The sequence below is a fragment of the Oryctolagus cuniculus genome, chromosome 6 (genome assembly GCF_051225735.1).
Source record: "Oryctolagus cuniculus isolate XC-2025 breed Fujian yellow rabbit chromosome 6, ASM5122573v1, whole genome shotgun sequence".
Classification (NCBI taxonomy): Eukaryota; Metazoa; Chordata; class Mammalia; order Lagomorpha; family Leporidae; genus Oryctolagus; species Oryctolagus cuniculus.
The window spans coordinates 143709485-143732290 of NC_142872.1; the positions used below are offsets into that span (position 1 = coordinate 143709485).

Sequence of the window (22806 nt, forward strand, 5' to 3'; positions counted from 1 at the left end):
TCATTCCATAAAGAATCTATCATATAATACCTTTATAATAGTATATCTTTGTTTTATGTATATATTTTATATACTTATATATATACAACAAAAACTATTCTAAATGGATTATACCATATGTGGGGGGGTATGAAGGAGGCAATGAGAATATTCAAGAAAAATTAAAGTTTCTGTTCTCAAAGAGTGCAGCATTTAGATATTTGCATGACTGAGCACTTTTTAACTGTTAACTAGTTATATTGGGGCTGGAGCTTACACTCCTGGGTCTCAGCTCAGGCCACTACAAGAAAAGGGAAGAGAGCTAGCATTCTGAAGAACCATTGAGTAGTAAGAAGTTTGTTTTGAACCTGCCTTCTTAGCTCATGGCTGTCCAACAATCTGTTCTACTTCCTGAGCCCTACTCATTGCTGAACCCATGGGCTGGCTCAGCTAGTTCCCAATGTGAGACATTTTGTTCTCTAGACAATCGGGGTCATGGTGAGGGTCATTAAGAAGTAATTAGGGATGGAGCATTGAATTCTTAGCTGGAGGAGCAAGTTTTTGGTCCCACCTGTAAGCACCACCACACTGTAAATTGTTGGTTAGCAGGGGCCATTCCATGGACATATTTATATCCTCAGTGAACATTAAACACAGTGTGTACCAATTAGAAGATACTCAATACAGGTTTGCTGCTCTCTTTTACACCTGCAGCAATTCTCAACCAGAAAAATTGAGTCTGTTTTTCACATTGAGCTGAAGGTAGAAGCTCATATGACAAGGGGTGATGCAGAAATGAACTTTGCTGTGAATCAACTTTTACCAGGTGCAACAGAATCCAGCAAATTGCCTCAATGAACTGCATATTAAACCTTAAAGTTTTTATTCTTATTCCTATTTTATTCATGAAGATACAGTGGCTCGGAGGGGCAAATAAATTGTAAAAAGCCATCTTCCACAGGAAGGCAGTTCCAGGACACAAACACCTCCCACCCACAACAGCTTATTGTCCAGTGTCTGAAACTCTAACCTGGAACTCAGTTTCTTTTGGTTCACACTATAAAAAGGCATAGTGAGAGGCTGGCATGATAGTGTAGCCGGTTAAGCCACCACCTTAGACATCAGCATCCATATAAGCACCAGTTCATGTCTCAGCTATTCTGCTTTTGATCCATCTCCCTGCTAATGCACCTGGGAAAGCAGCAGAAGATGACCCAAGTGTTTCTAACCCTGCCACCCACATGGGAGAACCAGATAGAGTTCCAGGCTCCTAGCTTCATCCTGGCCCAGCCCAGGCCATTGTGGCCACTTGAGGAGTGAACCAGCAGATGGAGGAACAATATCTCTCTCCCCCACCTCTTCCCTTTCTCCCTCCCTCCCTCCCTCCATCCATCTCTATCTCCTTCTATCTCTATAAACCTGCATTTCAAATAAATAATTCTTTAAAAAAGAAAAAGTATAATGAGACTCAATGCATTCTGGCTTCATCTATTATTTGTGCCCCAGTGGGAAATAGCTTACATACCCTTTCCTAAACATAGCTGGAAAGCAGGTTTAAAAAGTGGAAAAGAACCCAAGGACAGGTCAAATATTGGCAGCAGGATATTGAAGACAAACTCTGTCTATGTTAGAAGGTGGCTACTGCAGAAAATCAGTTCTTGAAGGACTGACACAGAAGTACTGATTCGGGCCTGGTACTGTGGCATAGTGGGTAAAGCCGCTGCCTGCAGTGCTGGTATCCATATGGGCACTGATTCTAGTCCTGGCTACTCCACTTCTGATAAAGTTCTCTGCTATGGCCTGGGAAAGCAGTGGAAGACGGCCCAAGTCCTTGGGCCCTTGCATCCACATAGGAGACCCGAAAGAAGCTTCTGGCTTCAGATCAGCGCAGCTCCAGCCATTGTGGCCAATTGGGGAGTGTACCAGCAGATGGAAGACCTCTCTCTCTCTCTCTCTGCCTCTCCCTCTCTGTATAACTCTGACTTTCAAGTAAATAAATAAATCTTTAAAAAAAAATAGTACTGATTCCTCTTACAGAGATCTACTCTGCCTTTCACTGGCTTGTCATGAACCACTTAGTAATAAATTATTCTTTAATCCAGAACTTTTATGTGAAACTGCATATGATAGATTGATTACATAAATGACTTGAATTCTTCAGCCATTTCTAAATCTATCCTCTTCAGATGTGTTTTTGAATCTTCTCCTATAATCTTGAATCTGGCTTGCCACTGAGATCTGCTTCAGCCAATAGAAGGCAGGGAAGGTAAAGCCTTCCAGTTTCACACCTGTGCTGCAACAGCCTTTGGTTGCTTCCCCTTCTCTTGGAACTCCTGCCTCACCATGTGAACCATCTTGGGGTTGTCTGGTGGAGGAAGAGAGGCCACCGGGGGCAAAGCCAAGGTATCTCCACCAAGGTCATCATGGGCACGCAGCCCCCAGCTGATCTTCCAGTTGGCCACAAATGTAAGTGAGCAGAGACTAACTCAGATTAGCAACACCACTTCACCCACCCATAGAAACATTAAATGTTTATTAACATATGCCCCTTTGTTTTGTGGTGGTTCTTTACACAGCATTGTTGTGGCAATAGATAACTGATATGGCAAGAATCTTAATTTTTTATCTTAAGACTTTTATCTTGAGATTTTCATTTTCTCTGCCTAGATACAGTAGATCCAGAGCTCTATGTGAGTTCTTGCTGCATTTCTGCTTTGTGAGAGCAGGCAACACTCCTCTAGGAGAAAGACAGTGATGTGTTTTGCTCCTGTGTACAATACAGCCCACAAATCTCCAGTAGGCTGCTCTCTGGCAAGGCTAGAGGCAAGCTACTCACATCATCCTTCAACCTGAAAGAAGTTAAATCGAACACTAGCTCCTGGGCCTGACCACTTCCCAATCCGATCCTCTGCAAGAGTAAGAGCTGACTAGGGAACTTCGGGCACCAGACTTCTGTCTTCCTAGGCCAGAGCTACAATATTTTCACATGCAGATACTTTTCACAGATATTTATAGGCTGGGAGATGATCTCTCAGTGAAACCTGAATTGTGATATTCTCTACCGTCAGTAGATGTCATGTAACTCCATAGTTTCCCTGACCTTGATGGATTTTTGGTAAAAAATATTCTTTAAACAGAATATTGATCTCCCTAAATTCCTTTTCAATGGTTGAAATTTTCTCCAATAGACAAGGAAAGAATGCATTATGATGATCTATTAACAAGAATTTCACCAATTAATTTTCATTATTGCTTTATGGCTAAATCTAGCAAATCAGCCAGCCCTGTGTACCCTAGTTACTGATTCCAAATACAAAACTATCAATAACTTTGATGACTATTTGCTTTCATTATCCATTCTTACAAGAATCCATTGAAAAGCTCTAATTTCTAGGCAAGCCACACATATGACTCAAGAACTCAATACTGACAATGCTGCACATCAGCAGACTCCTGTTAGCCTTTAACCAATCAATATAAAAACTGAGCTCCCTTCTTCTAGAAAACAGAGGCCAAGGACCAAGAATCAGCAAAGCAGTCTAGGCTTGGAAAACATAAAAAGGCTTATTTGTATGTTGTCTCTTAAAGAAGCCAGTATTTTTCATACTCAGAAATCTTCCTACTTCAGGGTTGCAGTTGCTTTACATAGACTACATTTACCAAAAAAATAGAGGTCAATTCAATATTATTCTGGAGATTCTAGGCACTTATAAAACTTGGATAGAATGGACTATGGATATGTAGAAACAGCTTAAATTTTGTATCTGGTTGCATGCATTGAACCTACTCAGAAGCTTCTATAACTCCCTCTATTCATGGCCTGCATTCTTATTTTTCACAGAAAGTAGCTGGAATGAGCCAACCTTAGCAATTCAAGTGAAGTAATTTTGAAAATTTATTTTGTTAGAGTCATATACAACACAGCAGTTAGGTTTTGGTTAGATTTATACTGAGAAAACAGCTATATCACATCTTCTATCTCCACTAAGTTCAGAGAATGTATTTACTGAGTTGATGTTGGGCTCAGGCATCTGTTCCTTTTAAATTAAGTATTTTTCTCTTTTTGATTTTATTTACTTATGTTTTTATACATGTGTTTATTTACTTATCTGAAAGGCAGAGTTACAGAGAGAGAGGGAGAATCAAAGAGGTCTTCCATCTGCTGATTCACTTCCCAAATGCCTGTAATAGCTAGAGCTCAGCCAGATAGCTACAGCTGGGCCAGGCTGAAACTAAGAGCCAGGAACTCCATCCAGGTCTCCACTTGGGTGCCTGGGAATTGAGTACTTGAGCTATCTTCCATTGTTTTCATTAGCAGGGATCTGGATCAGAAGTGGAACAGCTAAGACTGGAACCAGTGTATATGTAGGATGCTGGAATTTCAGGCAGAGTTTTAACCCTCTGCACCACAGTGCTAGCCCCAGGTCTTTTTCTGAGTATCATTTAACTGGTGACCACTAATATGCATGCACAGTATAATTCCATTCCCTTGCTGTTATGGTTATGTCCCTCAGTAGGGGGTAAACCTTTAACAGCAGGGACCATATTCTCCTGTTTCAATACTGTTTACTCAGTGACTAAATGGGCAGTGTCTGCTACATAATAGGCATGCAGTATGTATTTGCTGAATGAATGCATCAACAAAATAATTAGAGCACCTAGGATCATAGGTGTTCTCAGATGCGAAGTTTAAGACTCATTATATTTATGGCAGCTTCCTTGACACTTTAGCCTGCAGAGACCTCTCTTTTTTAAGAGAATGATTGGCACCTGGCTTAGATCCATTTCCTGGTGTCCACCTAGTCCAGCTTTTATGACCATCAACCTCTAAAGACACATAGCCATAACATCCTCTGGAAAATTTCCCTCAGCAGACAAGAGTTTCCTTACCTCTAGATTTCTGGAAGATTAGCTAGTCCCTCTCTAGAAATGGCCAACAGTTAATGACTGAATGATTTAAAAAATGTAAAAGTCTGGCCATCTTTCCTCAAGGTGGAGCAATTCTATAGTGTCCTTGAGCCACAAGAGCCCCCTGTGTAAACAGGATTAACCTAGATTTTAGATAAACCCTTGTTTTTGCTTAACTTCCTCCCCTGTTTCCTGCATTCTCACTTCTATATAGGTTTCTCCCGAAAGCACTCCCAGATACATTCATTGCACAAGGACCCTCATCTGCTATGGTTGCTAACAGAAGCCCTACTCCCAGAGATGGCAAGGTTATTTAGAGTCTTCACCTCGTAGAGCTGTGTACTTGCATCTTTCAACTAGGATAAACTGGGTTGTGATGCAAGTAGAACAACATGCACTAGTTTCTGTGTAATCTCCCTAGCATTTGAGAAGTATTGGGGAAATCATAAATATAAGGGTTGTAGAACTGGGTAGCTGCTTGTTGAAGAGGTCAAAACATACTTAGGTGATTAAGTAACAGTTTAAAACAAGGTGTGAAAGCCTCCCTTAATGGCATTTATAAAGACTCCCAATGCCTGTAGCCCAAGAGCCCAATAATTGAAAATCAAGACCAGGACCTAATTGATAAGAGCTGGAAAACTTCAGAGTAGTTTAAATTCTCAGTTTTGACAAGTCTCCTACTTCAAAGTCAGGGTATTGATAGAATAAAAGTTAGACCTTGATAGTGAGAGAAAGCCCGGGAAATGATCCTGATTATATTGTCAAGAGAAATGAGACAGCAAGCTAGATAAAGGATAACTTACTGATATGGAAATATCTCCTTTAACACAGAATTTTGTATCCTAGTAAAAGCCTGAGCACTGTTCCTGATACACTGTGGGGATGCCTCTCAGAAGCTTGGAAAAAGAAATGATCACATTTAATGTAGGAAAGATGCCAGTATTTCGATAGCACAGTATATAGAAAAGGATCAAAAAGCTCACAAAAGTGGGCATGCATCAACTCTGTATGACCGGCAGCCCATCATCTGACTAGATTCCTCTGTAGGGCCCAGAGAATAATTTGTATTTCCAAGGTACTGGTGATGGGGACAGCAGTGTTCTGGGGCAGCTCATTAGCGTCTGTACTCTATAGATCAGGACTGATGGTAGACAATGCCCTTATAGAACTGCACTCCCTGATAGCAGTAGGGATGATGAGGGACCAGAATGGCAGAGGCCAGTTGGTATCACTCACCCATCATGAAGAAAGTGGACCTGATTACCTTAATTGGTTTCCAGGTTGAAGTTACTGCCAAAAGGCCCTGAACCCTGGAGAGCTATAGATGTGGCTAATAGATCATGTGCTTTTCAGGGACAAATAGGTGGGTAACTAACAAGAGTACTGCTTAATACAGCTAGTGGAAAGAAATTGAGCATGTATATACAGAATGCTGAAACCAGATGCTGAAAATAAAGTTATAGTCTTTGCCCATTTTCCAAGTTTTGAGCCAGTTCTCAAGCATAGAATCCACCCACTGACACAGAGTTCAGATTCTGTTACATCACAACCAGTGTATACACTCCTTCCTCAAAGTGCCCTAGTGTTGTTTCCTTGAGTAGGTGCTGATGAAAGGGAAATACCCAGATCTTTTGAGCATTAATATATATTGGGTTAAAGTTGATATTGATACCTGGAGATTCAAAGTGCCATCATGGCCCTCAAGGAATATTAAAGCCCTTGGGAAACAGTAACAAGTAAATTCCTGGTAGCAGGTAATAACACAATGTGTTTAACTGGAAATGTGGAACAAAGTTCCTATTGCTCCATTCTCAAATGTATAAACAGAATGGGCGTACTTAGTAGTTAGCAGAACCTTCTAGACCAAGATGGTATTTGCTTAAAAATATCAAACAAATGGAAGGAGGTATGGTCCTATGTGCCCATTCAGTAAAATACATAGTTCCAAGAACCACGGTAAAGCAGACACGGCCCCGTTCTTTACCTCTCTCAGTGACCTGGTTGGGAATTTGTGTTTCTCATTCCTGTGACTTGTTTGTATAATTATAGAGATCCTGCCTCCCAGAGAAAGTTTTCCAAAGGGAACAGAAGAATTCCACTAAAATTCAGGCTATTATTCTGCTCAAATACTTTGATCTCCTTGAACAAGTAGACTAACAGCAGTAAAAGGAGTTTCCATATCAACAGAAATAACTAACTCTGATGATTGTAAGAATAAGAAGCCACATCTATGTACTAAGTTCAGGGAAGAAAATATGTTTAGAATATTTTAGAATATGCTCAGTTTCAGTTGTACGTAAGCAAGGATAGTGACTACAGCTTTGTAAAGACCTGGGAACTAAGGGTTTATTAATATCCCTCTACCAAGCAAGCCATCTTGACAAGCAGAAGTGCTAGCTGGGAAGGAACGCAAAAAGAATAGCAGAGGTACATGCCATGCACTGATTATGGCCTTGAGATGCAACTTTTAATAGTGCCCTGTCTGGTAAGTTCCTCTAGAAACTATGACCAAACAAAACCCTAGAGAAGCTTTGTATGAGTGGAGTGAATGATTAGGCTCTCAGTCATATCCCTTTTACAGAAGCAGTGGACCCATCTCCCAGACACTATCTATGAATGTTGGCTGCTGATAATTCCTACCTTTATCCTTCCTTGGAGTATTATCATTGGTCAAGGGGAAACACCTTGCACAGAAATTTCTGGAAAGTTATTCAGCCTATCTTGGGTGACAATCCACAGCAAATGACAGACAGATACCTCACAATGGGACAACTCTGTAGGACCAGTCATACATTAGAACTCTCCTTGAGTTCAAGGTGCAGGTAGACTTGTCCCAAACCATATCTTTGCTTAGTTTCTTTGCCTTATGTTGCTTCTACTTCCTTACAGATTTCTTTGAGAACAGCTTCATGATTCACTTACACGAGATCCCTATATCAGGCTTAACTTCCAGGGTGTCAGATCTTGCTGCCATTTATCAGGAACAGGCAATGCCAGGATTTCCTTGACAGCTGTCCTTTTCCTGTGCAAAATGAATCAAATCTGTTCCCAGAGGGCTCCCTTTCTAGCCTGTATTTTCCTGTGTCTTAGCACTGACTCTTGTGCACCAAAATAGGAGACTTATGTGTTACCAGTGTTCCTACTATTCCTGAATCTTATATTCAATATAACTTTGTATTTTTTATACAAAGAAGGATATGAAGTGATAAAAGGACATTTTGAAGAAATAATTTCTCCCCTATTAAATATGATGACTGTGTTGTAACCATATGCTTGGCCTCTGTCTCTTTCTATCTTACTTCTTTTCCCTCTCTCATGCACACATGCACATGCTCACGCACACACACATGCTTATGCACACACACAAATGAAGTCATGAGTTACTAGACAGTGTGAATTATCTCTTTGTACTTACATTCAACTGTTTCCTGTTTGTAAGTCCAACCAGGAAGCCATCCTTCCATGTATTTTTGTGTTCAAGGCAATGATTTATATCCTTAGAACCATCAAATATTTGGGAAAACATTGATTTTAAACCTTGTCTTGTGCAGTAGTGGCTATATTAGTCAGAGGAGACTAACTGGGACCATAAAAATCTCCAAGTCTCCTTGGCTTAGCATGAGGTTTCTTGTTCACATCCCAAATCAATGGAAGATTGTGCATGAAAGAATATATAGGCCAGTTCAGGAAATGGCATCTGTTCCTTCTGTTCACACTATGGACACGTGGATCCACCTAAATGAAACAGTTCCAGAAAATGGCATTTAGTAATGGTAGCAATAAGAAAGGAGGAAGCAGAGATTATTGATGAGAACCAGCTCTCTCTTATTGCTAGTGTGAAATTTTACTCAAGTGTTGGTGTTGTGCTCTTCAGTACCTCCTGAGACATTCAAATAGATCCTTATGGATGGGATCTCCAAGGAAGTTAATTCTCATAAGCTCTGTGTTTGTGCCAGTGGCAATGCTAAGCAATTAGTTTACATTATCTTCCTGGGACAAACAGATTTCCACAGGTGTTTCTACCACAGACTACTCTGGAAACAAAATACTACAGGTTAAGTCTTTAGAAGCTCAAGCTTTGGTAGCCTGCACTACTTGGATTACAACTACTTTGGTAGTTACAAATACTTTGGTAGTTTGGTAGTTCACATTGTTTGCACTGCTTATCATAATAGTTGATGATGGGTTGATAAAGACATTTCACAATGTCAGCTCTGGAAAACACCTCTGCTATTCTCAACACCTGTTTCAACACAGTTTGATACAAAATAAGTTTCTATTGCCTGGGGACAGTCATTTGTCAACAAATGACCCAACTGTCATTTGTTTTTCTCTAGCTCTTCTTTTAAATGCAGCCATCACAATCATGACAGCCATATTTGGAAGTCAAGGCCAGAACCCTGCCACTTGGAAATACTTGAACAATACATGCAAGGCTGTCTCTTTCATTGGTTCTCCTCTGTTCCTTACCTGGTATTATGCCTTCTTTCTTTGTCCATCCCTGCCCATTCACAGAGAGATAACTCAGTTGCAGATTATCTACTGTCCCTGTCTCTTCAGTATTTGCATGTTAAAAGAATGGAAATTGCATAAAGATCTCAAGAAGGCATTCAATTTGTTGAATGTTGAACCTATGCCAAATTACAATTATGAACAGGAAGGTCATAGTCCTACTCAAAGAATTTACAGGCAATTAAGCATCACAGTAAAAGCATTGTAAGTTGAGATAAAGACTATGATGCAAATAATGGAACATCATATTGGAGTGCCTAGAGGCTCTAAAAACTTGGCATGTCTGAGAAACTAAACCAAGGGTAGTGTTGGTGGAAAATAATGTATAAGAGTCTGAGAAGAGGGGCATTCGATATATTTGATATCTGCTACCAACTGGGGTGATGGACAGTGACTGATATTGGTCATTTGCCTGCACACACAGGGACACATATACTGAAACATAAAATCTGTTATCATCACCACTGCATTAAGATTTTTCAGAGCGGCAGAACTGATAGGATTAGGTGGATGGATGGATGAATGTATAGATAAATAGAAAAATAGATAGATAGATAGATAGATAGATAGATAGATAGATATTGATGAGAGGGAATTTATTAGGGATATTCATTCATGTAATTATGGAGGCTGAGAATTCCTACAAGTCTTCTGTAAGCTAGAGAACTAGGTCAGTCAATGGCATTGATCAGTCTAAATCCAAAGGCCTCAGAACCAGGAAAGCTGATAATGTAATTCTGATCCCAAGGCCAAAGGCCTGAGAAACCTGAAGCTTGCAGGATCAACTTACAGAATCCAAAAGCCAGAGCACCTAGAATCTTGATCTCCAAGGCTAGAAGAATATTACAGATCTAGAAGCTCTCTTCTACCTTTTGGTTCTTCTTGGGTACCCCAGCTGATCATATGGTGTCCAATCTCATTGAAGACAAATTTTCCATACTTAGAGTCCACCCACTCACACACCACTCTCCTCTACATGCCCTCAGAGACACACCCACAAATAATGCTTCAACACCTATCTAAAGCAGCCCTTAAGCCACTGAAACTTAAAATTAGCTATCACAGCTACCAAATTCTGGCTTCCTTGGACAGTAAGTCCTTTACATCAAGACCAGTATGCTATATTATTACTTCTGGAAACACGGGTTTCTGGAAAAATTCACCAGCTACCCATCAATGCTTTTATACTAGAGATTATTCACAGTTAAATTATCCTCTTATTCACAAAATAAGCCGAGGCTGTCACATTGTTCATGTAGCACCTTGTAGGCTAAATAATTGGATAGAGCCTTGCTTTGGATTATTCATGTGGCAAGGTTAGGCTCTTTGGGGTAGCCCAAATATTCTCTTAGCAGCCCATCAGTGGACATATAACTACCAAGGACTCATCTAGTCTATCATTTATAGGAAAACTCTGTTCTAATTATTAGCTCAAGTTCAATTTTGGCCATAGCAAATAGTATTTTATGCTTCAGTAAGACCTGGAGTAGAAGGTTCTTGACTGTGAAGCTTTAGAAGTTTTTTACATGACTGATAGAAGTAGACAGCTGTCCTGTCCTTTTTGGGGAGAGCATTTCCTATGAAAACAATCCTAGCAAAAGAAACATGGAGAGACCACTAGTGTTGGCTGTCTCATCTCCCAACCTAGTCCTAGCCTCCCCAGTGAGAAAAGGCACAATCAGAAATATCCTGGAATGAACATCCTTGATGCTTATTCCTTTTATCAGGGCCTGAACTAAAATTTGCAAAAAATGTGTGATACCTTCTTATAGGTTTACTGAAGTTCTTCTTAGTACAGAATTTGATATAGTTATTGCTATAGAGTCTGGCTTCTTTCTTCAATATGCTGAAAATGCCAATTGATTGCCTTAGTTGTTTACCTCAGAATGGCTACTGAATGCTATACCTACATTATTCTTAATATAATATGTTCATTCTGTGTGTTCTCTGTATCACTCCTCTATCTCATATCAAAAAGGAAGATTTGTTAAAATGCTCTCGTGGGATACAACCTCTAAAATGCCTCCCAATGATCCTTACCTCCTGATCTTCATGCCCTTGTATAATCTCTTCCCTTTGAGGATAGATTGGGCTGTTAGAATAATTTGTAATGAAATGAATGTGGCAGAAATAATGAGATGTCAGCTTCAAGCTTAGAATCTAAAAAAGACTGTGGCTGACATCTTGGGTCCTTGCCTGCTGCCTTGCACCTGCTCTAAGAAAAGTCATCCGACAGGTAGCAAGCTGATTTATTGAAAGGCTCAAATGACAGCTGAGGGAGAACTCCAGTCAACAGCCAATGAGAAACTGAGGTCCAACAACCCAAGAACTGAATTCTTTCAAGAGTGAGATTAGACAAAAATGGTCCTCCAGTTAAGCCATCAGATGAGACCACAGCTCTAGCCCACAACTTCATTGAAATCTCATTAGACATCTTGAGCTAGAGGCACTCCACATTGCATTTTTAATCAATGGAAACTATGAAATATAATTGTTTAAGGTTTTTTGGCATCTTTTAAAATTTTCATTTTGAAATAATTATAGATTCACAGAAGTTTCAGAAATTGTAGATCTCCCATGTACATTTCATTCAGTTTCTCCCAAAGGTTATATACTACATAAATTTAACAGGATATCAAAATGAAAAACAAAACCAGGTATGATATATATGTAGATGTCAATGCCATCTTATCTAGTGCATAGATTCATGTAAGAACCACAGCAGTTGAGACATAAATTGTCTTATCACCACAAAGAAATCTCTCATGCTCTTTACAGAATATTCAGCTTGTACCACATCCCTCATCCTAGCAATCACTAATCTGTTCTCTATCTCTATGGTTTTGTTATTTCAAGAGTATTAAATTAAGTAGAACAAAAAAATACTAAAAGGGATAAAGTATTAAGTTGTTCATCGACAGTCAGGACAAGGGCTGATAGTGTCCATTTCACTTCAACAGGTTTCCCCCTTGGTGCTCAGTTAGTTGTCATTGATCAGGGAGAACATATGATATTTGTCCCTTTGGGACTGGATTATTTTGCTCTGCATGATGTTTTCCAGATTCCTCCATTTTGTTGCAAATGATCAGATTTCATTGTTTTTTTTTCTGCTGTATAGTATTCTATAGAGTACATATCCCATAATTTCTTTATCCAGTCTACTGTTGATGGGCATTTAGGTTGATTCCGGTCTTAGCTATTGTGAATTGAGCTGCAATAAACATTAAGGTGCAGACAGCTTTTTTATCTGCCAGTTTAATTTCCTTTGGGTAAATTCCAAGGAGTAGGATGGCTGGGTTATATTCAGGTTTCTGAGGACTCTCCAGACTGACTTCCATAGTGGCTTAAGCAGTTTGCATTCCCACCAACAGTGGGTTAGTGTCCCTTTTTCCCCACATCCTCACCAGCATCTGTTGTTGCTAAATTTCTGTATGTGAGCCATTCTAAACCGGGTGAGGTGAAACCTCATTGTGGTTTTGATTTGCAAATTTCCCTGATTTCTAGTGATCCTGAACATTTTTTCATGTGTCTGTTGAGGTCCTTGGCCCATCTCTTAAGTGGGTTGCTTTTTTTGTTTGCTTGTTCTACTTAATATTATTGGTTGAACTCTTTAATTAACAATTATTCTTAGGTGTTTAAATTTAACAGAAAAGTGATCCCTGTTAAATATAGGAGTGGGAATAAGAGAGGGAGGAGACGTACAGTTTGGGATATGCTGAATCGGACTTGCCCCAAACGGTAGAGTTAGAAACATGCCAGGGGGTTCCAATTCAATCCCATCAAGCTGGCATGTACCAATGTTATCTCTCTAGTCCAAGTGATCGGTTTCAGTTCACAGTTGATCATAATGAAAGGATTAAGAGTCAAAGGGATCACATAAACAAGACTAGTGTCTGCTAATACTAACTGAAAGAATTAAAAAGGAGAGAACAATCCAACATGGGAAGCAAGATACACAGCAGACTCATAGAATGGCAGATGTCCTAAACAGCACTCTGGCCTCAGAATCAACCCCTTAAGGCATTCAGATCTGGCTGAAGAGCCCATGAGAGTATTTCAGGCATGGAAAGCCAAGACACTGCAAAAAAAAAAAAAAAAAAAAAAAAAAAAAAAAAAAAAAAAAAAAAAAAAAAAAAAAAAAAAAAAAAAAAAACTAAATGAAAGATCTCTGTGAGTGAGATCCCAGTGGAAAGAGCGAGCTATCAAAGAAGGAGGTACCTTTCTCTGAAGGGAGGAGAGAACTTCCACTTTGACTAGAACCTTGTCTAAATAAGATCAGAGTTGGCAAACTCAAAAGGCTTCCATAGCCTTGACAACTCATGACTAGAGCCTAGAGTGATTACCGACGCCATAAACAAGAGTGTCAATTGTTAACTCAATGTCAGGAGTCACTGTGCACTTACTCCCCATGTAGGATCTCTGTCCTTTATGTGTTGTATTATGAGAATGAATGGTGTAACTAGTCCTCAAACAGTACTTTACACTTTGTGTTTCTTGTGTGGGTGCAAACTGTTGAAATCATTACTTAATATATATGAAATTGATCTTCTGTATATAAAGATAATATAGAATGAATCTTGATGTGATTGGAATGGGAGAGGAAGTGGGAGATGGGAGGGTTGTGGGTGGGAGGGAAGCTATGGTGGCGGGGGAGCCACTGTAATCCAAAAGCTGTACTTGGGAATTTGTATTTATTAAATAAAAGTTTAAAAAGGAGTATTATATTAGTAGATTCATATTATAGATGACCCTAGAAGTTGACTTTTTCATTCACCATAATGTCTTTCATATATGTTTTTGTTTGTTTGTTGTTTAAATCACTAATTCTTACAGCGACTTGCTACTGGCAATAGATAACCAGTTTACCACTCTTATGGGAAAAAAGACTTTCTGATTAAAGTGGTAGCTGAAAATAGATTCACTACTGGGTACAGAAACTTGACTATAAGCTGAATGCTTCTTCTGAGTGTTGCTTGTGTCACAGAAAGGTAATTTACAACTTCAAACTCATATTCCTAGAACTTGTCTATTCACACAATGGATATGTTAGAGAGGATTATAGTTGCATAACTATAAGCCAACATTTCTCAAAATGTATTTTAGTAATCAATAGTGCCATTTGAAGACCACTCCCACAAAGCGGAAAATAAAGAACTAAGTATGAAATACCGGTCTTTCTGGTTGCTCCCTAAAAGTGTATGGGAATCACTTCAGGTTCTTGGGGGAAAATACCTATCCTTAAATCCTTGAGCCTCACACCTGGGGATTCTGACTCCATAGCCCAAAGCGGGAGACCTTGGGAATCTTTTCATTTTAAGCAAGGTTTTGACATGATTCTGAGGCAGGTGTACTGGTACTACATCTGGAAAAATTCAATTCTATGGTATTTTCCCTCTCTTTGATATTGCCAGTCTTAGAACACTTTCCCATCTCTTTATAGCCTTAATTGCTTAACTCACAATTATAATATTGATCATTGAAAGGTAGGGAACAAACAGGATTAAGGGCCATATAGAAAAGAGGCATGGTACTAGCTCTACCACCTCCTACCTGTGCAACCTTGAAATACTTCTTTAAGCTTTCTCAGATTCAGTTAGCCACCTTACCCACCAGTGGGTGTACCGTTTTCAGAATATTCTATAAAATCTGCTTGTACCTGGTGGCAGACCAATAAATCCTAACTTTTTTTTTAAATTTTATGCCATTCTCCACCTTCCTACTACTTAATTCTCTGGCAGCCTGGCTGCTCCCTTCATATTATGGTTTGCCAGAACGTTTGCCTATTCTTTTCCGAACACTGGTAGCTTCATGCTCTGCCACTGTGTCTTGGACATGGATAGCCAGAGTGCATTTTGTTTTTGCTTTTTCCACTGTTGTTCATGTAACAGCTCCATGGCATGACGTTTCTCTGTATACATCATTATTTGTGGGCCAACTGCCAATACAAATAACCACAGGAAGCATCTAAAGCCTGATTTTGTTTTCTAATATGTTTTTCTCTTTTTGTAAAGGACACAATTATTAAAACATTTTTAACAATTTCTGGGACCAGTCACCTCTTTACAAGAGTCTCTGGCTGATAATGAAAGAATGAACATTAAATGCTTTTACTTAAGTGGCTGGGGGGAAAATAGGAATAGTTGTGTTAAGAAGAACAGTTATTTAATTATGAGCATTTTATGGAGCTGTTAAGGTATCAGAATCCCACAGCTTGCTTTACTAACGCTGCATTTCTAAATCTGGCTTGTGCTGGTTTCCTTCCATTTTCAACATTTCGTTTCCTGGGCAATTTGAAAACAGCAGGCCAGTTTGGGGACAAACATTAAAATACAAATACTTTAGCTATAGTGATTTTACAAAGCTGCCACACAAAGCACTTACAGTTTTAAGCATGTATTTTTAAAAAACACACATTGCATGGGGACTGCTGTGGCATAATATCTTGCCCTGAATAGGTTGTTGATTCGTGGTGATGCATTTAATATCAGTGCTTTTATGACTTAACATAAAATTTGGGCAACAGACCTGGCCCTGATTCAGAGAGAGGGAAAGCTGAGCTGACAAGCTCCAGTCTTGTCCATGTGCTGGTTCCCTTTAAAGAAGACCCTAGGTTTATAAAACATGTTGATTTGCTACTTCTGGGGCCTTCTGAGGGGCCTTTTTTATGAGCTGTGATTGTAAATGTTATTCATATCACGATGGTTATTGCTTTTGCAAATAGAGTTATGGTCAAATATTCTAATAAGCATCTCTCATATAATGCTTGCAGTTCACAAAGGGTGTCCCTCCCATGGACTAGGTCAACGCTCACAACAGCTCAGTGACAGTGAATGTTTTTGTGTCCATTTTATAGATGTGGAAGCTGACGCTCTGCTGAGTGAAGCAACTCATGTAAGGCTCCTACTTGGAAGAGATAGAACTTGAACTCAGCTTATCTTGTTTAATAAACATCTCTCCACAATGTCTGCTCAATTATACATTTCAGGTACATAGCAGTCCATGTAGTAGGAACAAATCAGATAGGTTAGTAATATAGGAGTGTTCTGCTGATTTTAAATGTTCAAAATGCATTTCCCCCACCAAAGCCCTGCAGATCCTTCAAAGCCCGGTTTCTTCTCTGAAGGCCTTTCTCCAGTTCTACCAGACAGAACCCTCCACCTACTTTCAACAACGGTCATTAAGTACTTTGTGTTCTTACACTGGGAATTTAGCAGTAAGGATGGACCTGGACTTGGAATTCAGGAAGTTATTGTCAAGTGGGGTGGGATTTAAACTCGAACTTGAAAAGAATAGATTTTGGTTACAAGGGTATAAAGCCTACAAGGGTAAGAACATTGAGTTTTGAGGAGATAGAGTAGGGATGCCTGTGCTAAATGGAGAGAGAAGGTAGAATCAGCATTGCACAGAGGTGTACCCAAAGCACCAAAGGTGGGTTTTTCTGAGAAAATAGTCTGCTCTTATTCTTTGTATCATAGCTAGTAATTTATGGGTTCTTTCTCCCACTATTCTATATAGCACTTGATGACAGAAACCATGCTTTATCTCTATTTCATTCATCTCTGAAGTTAGGGTAGGGGCTCAGTGATATTTGCAGCTGTTTTGTTATGCTACTCAGCCAATGAATCAAATACCATTTCCCTGTACCCCAAGGTGAAAGTCAGATGATATAAAATTTCCAGCTGATTGTTACTTGGTTTTCTAGGGAAATTAAATGACACACAAAAGATTGCTTTCTAATATTTCTTCAATTGGTGCCTCATAAATATTACTGCTAATACTCTTGCTATATTTATATATTGTTGCATATATGTTTCAAGTGTAGATCATGTTCATCCATCATGCCCTGATTATAACAGGGCTCTCTATGTTTTATATTATATTAGTTATCAATACAGTTGATATACATTATATATATTTATAATATTATAAATATATATAATAAATATATATATTTACATATATATTTATATAATTATACATTATAATTAATCTATATTAATTACTATTACCTATATTAGTTAATGAATGATATTAATTAATTTATAAAGCAAGTATTTTGTGCTATGCCTTCTTAGACCTTCATAAATATTTCTTGATTTGATCTTCATGGTATTTAAAAAACAGAGGAATTATTATTTTACAGATGAGGACACTGACTCAGCAAAAAGTAAGGTGGCTTGTTCAATGTTCCAGAAATGGTGGTGACCTGATTTAAATCAGGTAATCTGATTCTGCAGTGTGCAATCTTAGGTACTCTTTGTTTTGTCAAATTTTTACTTACTTGAGAGGGAGGTAATGGATGTGGGAGGAATCACCATCTTTTTCATCTATGATATAGGGTATGGCTATCATGATAAAGGAACTTAACAGCTATAATTGTTTTTGCTTGTGTCAATTTTTCTGATATTAGTTACGTGCTGGGGTCAATTAAGTTCAGAGGAGATGGGAAGAGACTTGAGGACAAGGTGGCCAAGTATTTCCTAGGGGACTTAGCCAAACTGCATTAATGAGGAGAGAGGGAGAGTTGTTATTCGTAGCTCACAAAGACAGTGTCTGAGAATACAAATCACCTTTTCCCTCCTGGATCCCTTAAATGACAGAGCCCACTGATGGCTAGGACTCGACTTTTGTCATGACCACACTTGACCCGATTGCCACATATAATCAAAGCGACTGGGTCTTATCCAAGTGGCTGTCGACCAAAAAAAGTCAGGGGAAGAATTATGTATGTCTCTGGATTTGGGTGGCTCTCCCTGATATTCATCACTTGTCAGTGGATTTGTCCCTGAGCCCAGAGCTGGCACTGTATAGTATAAGAAACTAAAATGACTGGTTTCATTTATTTAATATATTTAAAACTTTACATATCTCCCTGCACAGCTGTAGTCCCTGCAGATTTGGAAGCCACCCTTCACACAATACCCCATAGACTGCTGGGCTGCCAGCTCTGACAGGCTTCTCATTTCTTCCCATTTCTGACTTTCCAAAAGATCTACCCTGGAACTCAAAAAGGGGTGAGCACAGCAAAAATAGACCTTAGCAACTATACTACCTGCTGCAACCACAGGCTTCTATTACGCAGGTGGACTTATCCTTCAAAGACTTCCTAGTAATACGAACCAGGAGAGAATGGTTACTCTGGTATTGATGGTGTTGCCATCCAAAGTCTTCCAACAGCTAGTCTATATCACCAATGAATATTCTTAACATGCTTTGGATTTTAAATTGTGGGAGATTTATTTAAATATTGAAGAATTTTTGTGGCAAAACATGACAGCCTGTTGCCAAATAATTTATACTATCATGTTACATTACTTTTAAAGCACTTACGCTAGTATGTAAAACCTCCACAACATGCCACCAACCAAAACATTAGGATTTTCCATAAATTAAATTTTAAGATGAGATGCTTTTAAATTTTGTTAGCACTTCTCCATTGAAAATATTCCAGAAAAAAATTTCCTCAGTATACTTATTATTACATTTTTTAAAATTTGAGAAGCAGAGAGACTGTGGGTGGGAGAGAGGTGGGGAGGGAAGGGAGTAGGGGAGGAGAAAGGCAAAGAGTGCTCCTGTCCATTTATTCACTCCCCAAATGCCTGTGATGACCAGGGCTGGGATGGGGCTGAATCCATCAGCCAGGGACATAATATAGGTCTCTCAGAGGGATGGCAGGAACCCAGTCACTTGAGGCATCATTGTTGTATCCAAGTATACACATTAACAGTGAGTTGGGATTGGCAACAGAGCTGGTACTCGAACCTAGGCACTTCAACATGGAAAAAGATGTCTTAATCAGAGTCTTACTCACCAAGGCAATCACCCACCATCCTACCATCTTTTAGCTTAGTTATTAACACTTACAAGCTTAGGAATTTCTTTCTTTATGCTAATACTTATCAACCTATTATGTGTGTTTTAAAAGAACTCTCATACTTAATCTTTATAAAAATCCTGTAGCGTAATAATTTCTTATTCTCCTTAAAAATGGGAGAAAATAGACCCAACTAGTAGAGCAGCTTATACGAGATCTCAAAAGAAGAAATTGGCAAAGCCAGGATTCATAGACTTAAATTCAGAATTTCTTAAACTCTAGCCCTTTGCTTCTTTCTAACAGATTCATTAACAACTTTTCCTTGAGGGTTAAAGTTATGACTGATGATAGCACAAATTTCTCTGCAGTCTTAATGTTCCTATGATGTTAACTGATTTCCCCCTTCCCTCCCTCCCTTTCTCCATCTCTCTCCCTCTCTCTTTTCCTTCCTTCCCTCCTTCCCTCCTCTCTTCCTCCATTTGTTCCTTCCTACCTTCCTTCTTTTTTTCTTCTTTGTTGATTATCTATTATGCACTACACACTAAACATACTAAAAAGAAAAGACATGGTACCCATCTCACAGCTCCTGACAGTGTGTTTTTATGATAGTCTTTAGCATTCAGCTATGCATTCATTCATTCATTATCTAAGCAGACTTTGTTTTTAGCACCTACTAATATATTATACTAAGCCAAGTGGATTTGGGAAATAATTACAGCTTAGTCCCTGAACTTATGGGGCTTATGCACTGGTTCTCTCTTCATTTTCTCTTTTTTTCCCACATGCTTATTCTCTCTGGGCTTTGTGGAACCATAAGAAATTAGTGGGCTTGTGAGTTTAGGTTAGGAGATATTCTTATCAGCTACTTCTTTTTGCTTATTTAACAGTCAGTCATGATACAAAAAGATATTTTCATTTATTTTGTTTTTTCTCATCTTTATTTCATTTTTATTTAACCTTTTATATGCACAGTTCACACCTCCCAAAACTTGTCTGTGAGCTCTTTGAGTCACTCTGTGGAGATTCTCAACAGAGTATAGGCTATAAAAATACTCCCTGAATAAATTCCAAGTCCATTTCTCTGTCCCTTGTTGTTGCTATGTGTCTATAAACATGAGGTAGCATCTCAGAAGTCTTGCTGTAACAGGCTAGCTACTAACTATGAATAATACATACATCCCAAGCAAGTTCCCCACCCCAGGAAGCACTGTCAGTGAATGATTACCAGTGACCATAACTTCTTGATAAATATAACAGGCACTCCTCTAAAAGTTATGTTGTCCTAAAAGTGGATTTTAGACTTTTCTGTCTTCCTAATAAAAACATGTCTGGCCTGGATATGGAGGACAGAGTGGGGAGAAGCAGAATAAACGTCATCTTTCTCTGTGCCTGGGTTTCCTTGTCTTGGATGTACTTGTATGAGTAAAAGATGCTCTACTCGACCCCTAGTGTGTGGAAGTGTCCTTATAAACAATATACATAACTTTTATATTGTAAGCAAGGTTTAAACCTTAGCCAACATTTAATGTTTATTCTTCTATTTTCTATCTTGTGTTTTCACGTCTGTAGGATTGCAACCCATTTCCAAAGGTCTATAGCAAAAAAAAAAAAAAAGTCTACAGCAATGTGAATAGCATGCACATTATGTGGTACAGATGGAAAGACTCATTGGTTTAATAATCAGCTATCTGCAGATACTAATAATGTGCAATCAATGGGAGTCATGACTTTCAAAAGTAGGGAAATATGGGTGACAGTTTTCATCCTGCATCATATAAAGAGGTCTGATCCATTTGTCTACTTCCAAAACAACCTTATTAGATCACACTTTGGGATGTTAGAGATGTTCCAAAGAGATGTACATTAGAGTTCAAGTTCATTGCATTCTTAATACCTATGCCAGGCACAATTCTAAATATCTTATGTGAATTGATTAAATGTTCACTACAATCCTGTGAAGGAAATAATATTATCCACATTTTATAAATGAGAATATTGATGCACAGAGAAGAGAGGTAAACAAATTGTCCAGTAGCACGCTACTAGCAAGAAAAGAAGAAAGGCTTGAACCCATGCAGTCTGACACTTGAGCCTACCCAGTTAGCTACCATGTCATACTGAGAAATTGTGCAATGGTAGATATAGAAGAGTGATGCAAAGATTCAGAATACTCCATGAGGAAAACAAAGATCTGTTACCGTTTGCACTCAAGGTACTTGGGTAGTCACATTTGGTTTCAATATTTTTTCTCCCAGTTCTGTCTTTTCATGCTTTCTTATGCCTTCATTTTTGGTGCATTGTGTATCCTCTGAATGGACTAACCTCTTACCTCTGCCTAATGCTTACCATTTTCCAGGAGTTAGTTAAGGCTTAATCCTGAAGGCAAACATAGATGCTTCCTACCATATGCTTCCATTGTCCAAAATACATATGTCTAGTGGTGAATGTATCCTCACTGTGTTCATCTGTTTTCCTCTTTGTCCATTGCAGAGTCAGTTGCTGATAGCTGGGTTGAGCTTTTTCATTTCACTGGCATCTACCATACTGTCTGGTACAGATGGAAAGATTCATAGACACCCATCATCGTTGAGTGGGACTGGAAGAAAACTGATTTTGTATTAATGAAAACTACCTCCAGAATCAGATCCACTTACAAGTTTATCACTATTTGAAACAAAATTCTGTTTTTAAAAAAATTCTGGAAAGCATTAGACATTTCAATTTTGTGGTTTTTCAAATCAAGAAACTACCTGAGGGGCATGTTCAATGGTTTAAAAATTAACTAATAAAATAAATTGATGATTTTTTTAATCAACACTATGCCATGTGCAAGCAGAACATGTTTCAGAGTGTGTGTTTTCCATTTCCCTCATGTTCTCACTTCTCCTGCTCCTTAACGGGAACCTTTCACAGGCCTGTCAGTAGATTATTGGATACAGAATCTTGGAAAAGGGTAGGGAGGGGCAGATCCAGAAAGAGAAGGGATGAGGAAGAGCTAAGCCAAACAACTCAATGATAATAAAATAAAGAGCAAGGCTGTGGGGAGGAAGCTAGAAAGAAGCGGTTAACTGCTGGGACTGGGATAGAGAACTTGAAGCATAACTGTGTGCAATGCTTCAGGACAGCTACAACATGAGGAATCGCAGTGATGAGTGGAAGCAATGAGAAAGCAGACATGGCATGGATATTTGATTTTTATGTGACACGAATAAGAACAATTTTTAAAAATTATCTGTAGTTAATCAGGCCGGCGCCGCGGCTCACTAGGCTAATCCTCTGCCTAGTGGCGCCGGCACACCGGGTTCTAGTCCCGGTTGGGGCGCCGGATTCTGTCCCGGTTGCCCCTCTTCCAGGCCAGCTCTCTGCTGTGGCCTGGGAGTGCAGTGGAAGATGGGCCAGGTGCTTGGGCCCTGCACCCCATGGGAGACCAGGAAAAGCACCTGGCTCCTGGCTCCTGCCATCGGATCAGCGCGCTGCGCCGGCCGCAGCGCGCCGGCCGCGGCGGCCATTGGAGGGTGAACCAACGGCAAAGGAAGACCTTTCTCTCTGTCTCTCTCTCTCACTGTCCACTCTGCTTGTCAAAAATAAAATAA

The 22806-nt window shown here is 39.2% G+C and overlaps 1 long non-coding RNA gene across 2 annotated transcripts in view; it reads left to right on the forward strand.

Moving 5' to 3' along the window:
- Positions 1 to 21985, forward strand: part of LOC149126319 (uncharacterized) — a 34356-nt gene extending 12371 nt beyond the window's left edge. The window contains exons 2-4 of one of the 2 annotated variants that reach the window (XR_016235901.1): positions 16253 to 16384; positions 17543 to 17649; positions 21704 to 21985. This is a non-coding gene — a long non-coding RNA (uncharacterized LOC149126319). The remainder of the gene's footprint in view (positions 1 to 16252; positions 16385 to 17542; positions 17650 to 21703) is intronic. The other variant, XR_016235902.1, reaches the window with a different exon arrangement.
- The last annotated feature ends 821 nt before the right edge of the window (positions 21986 to 22806 follow it).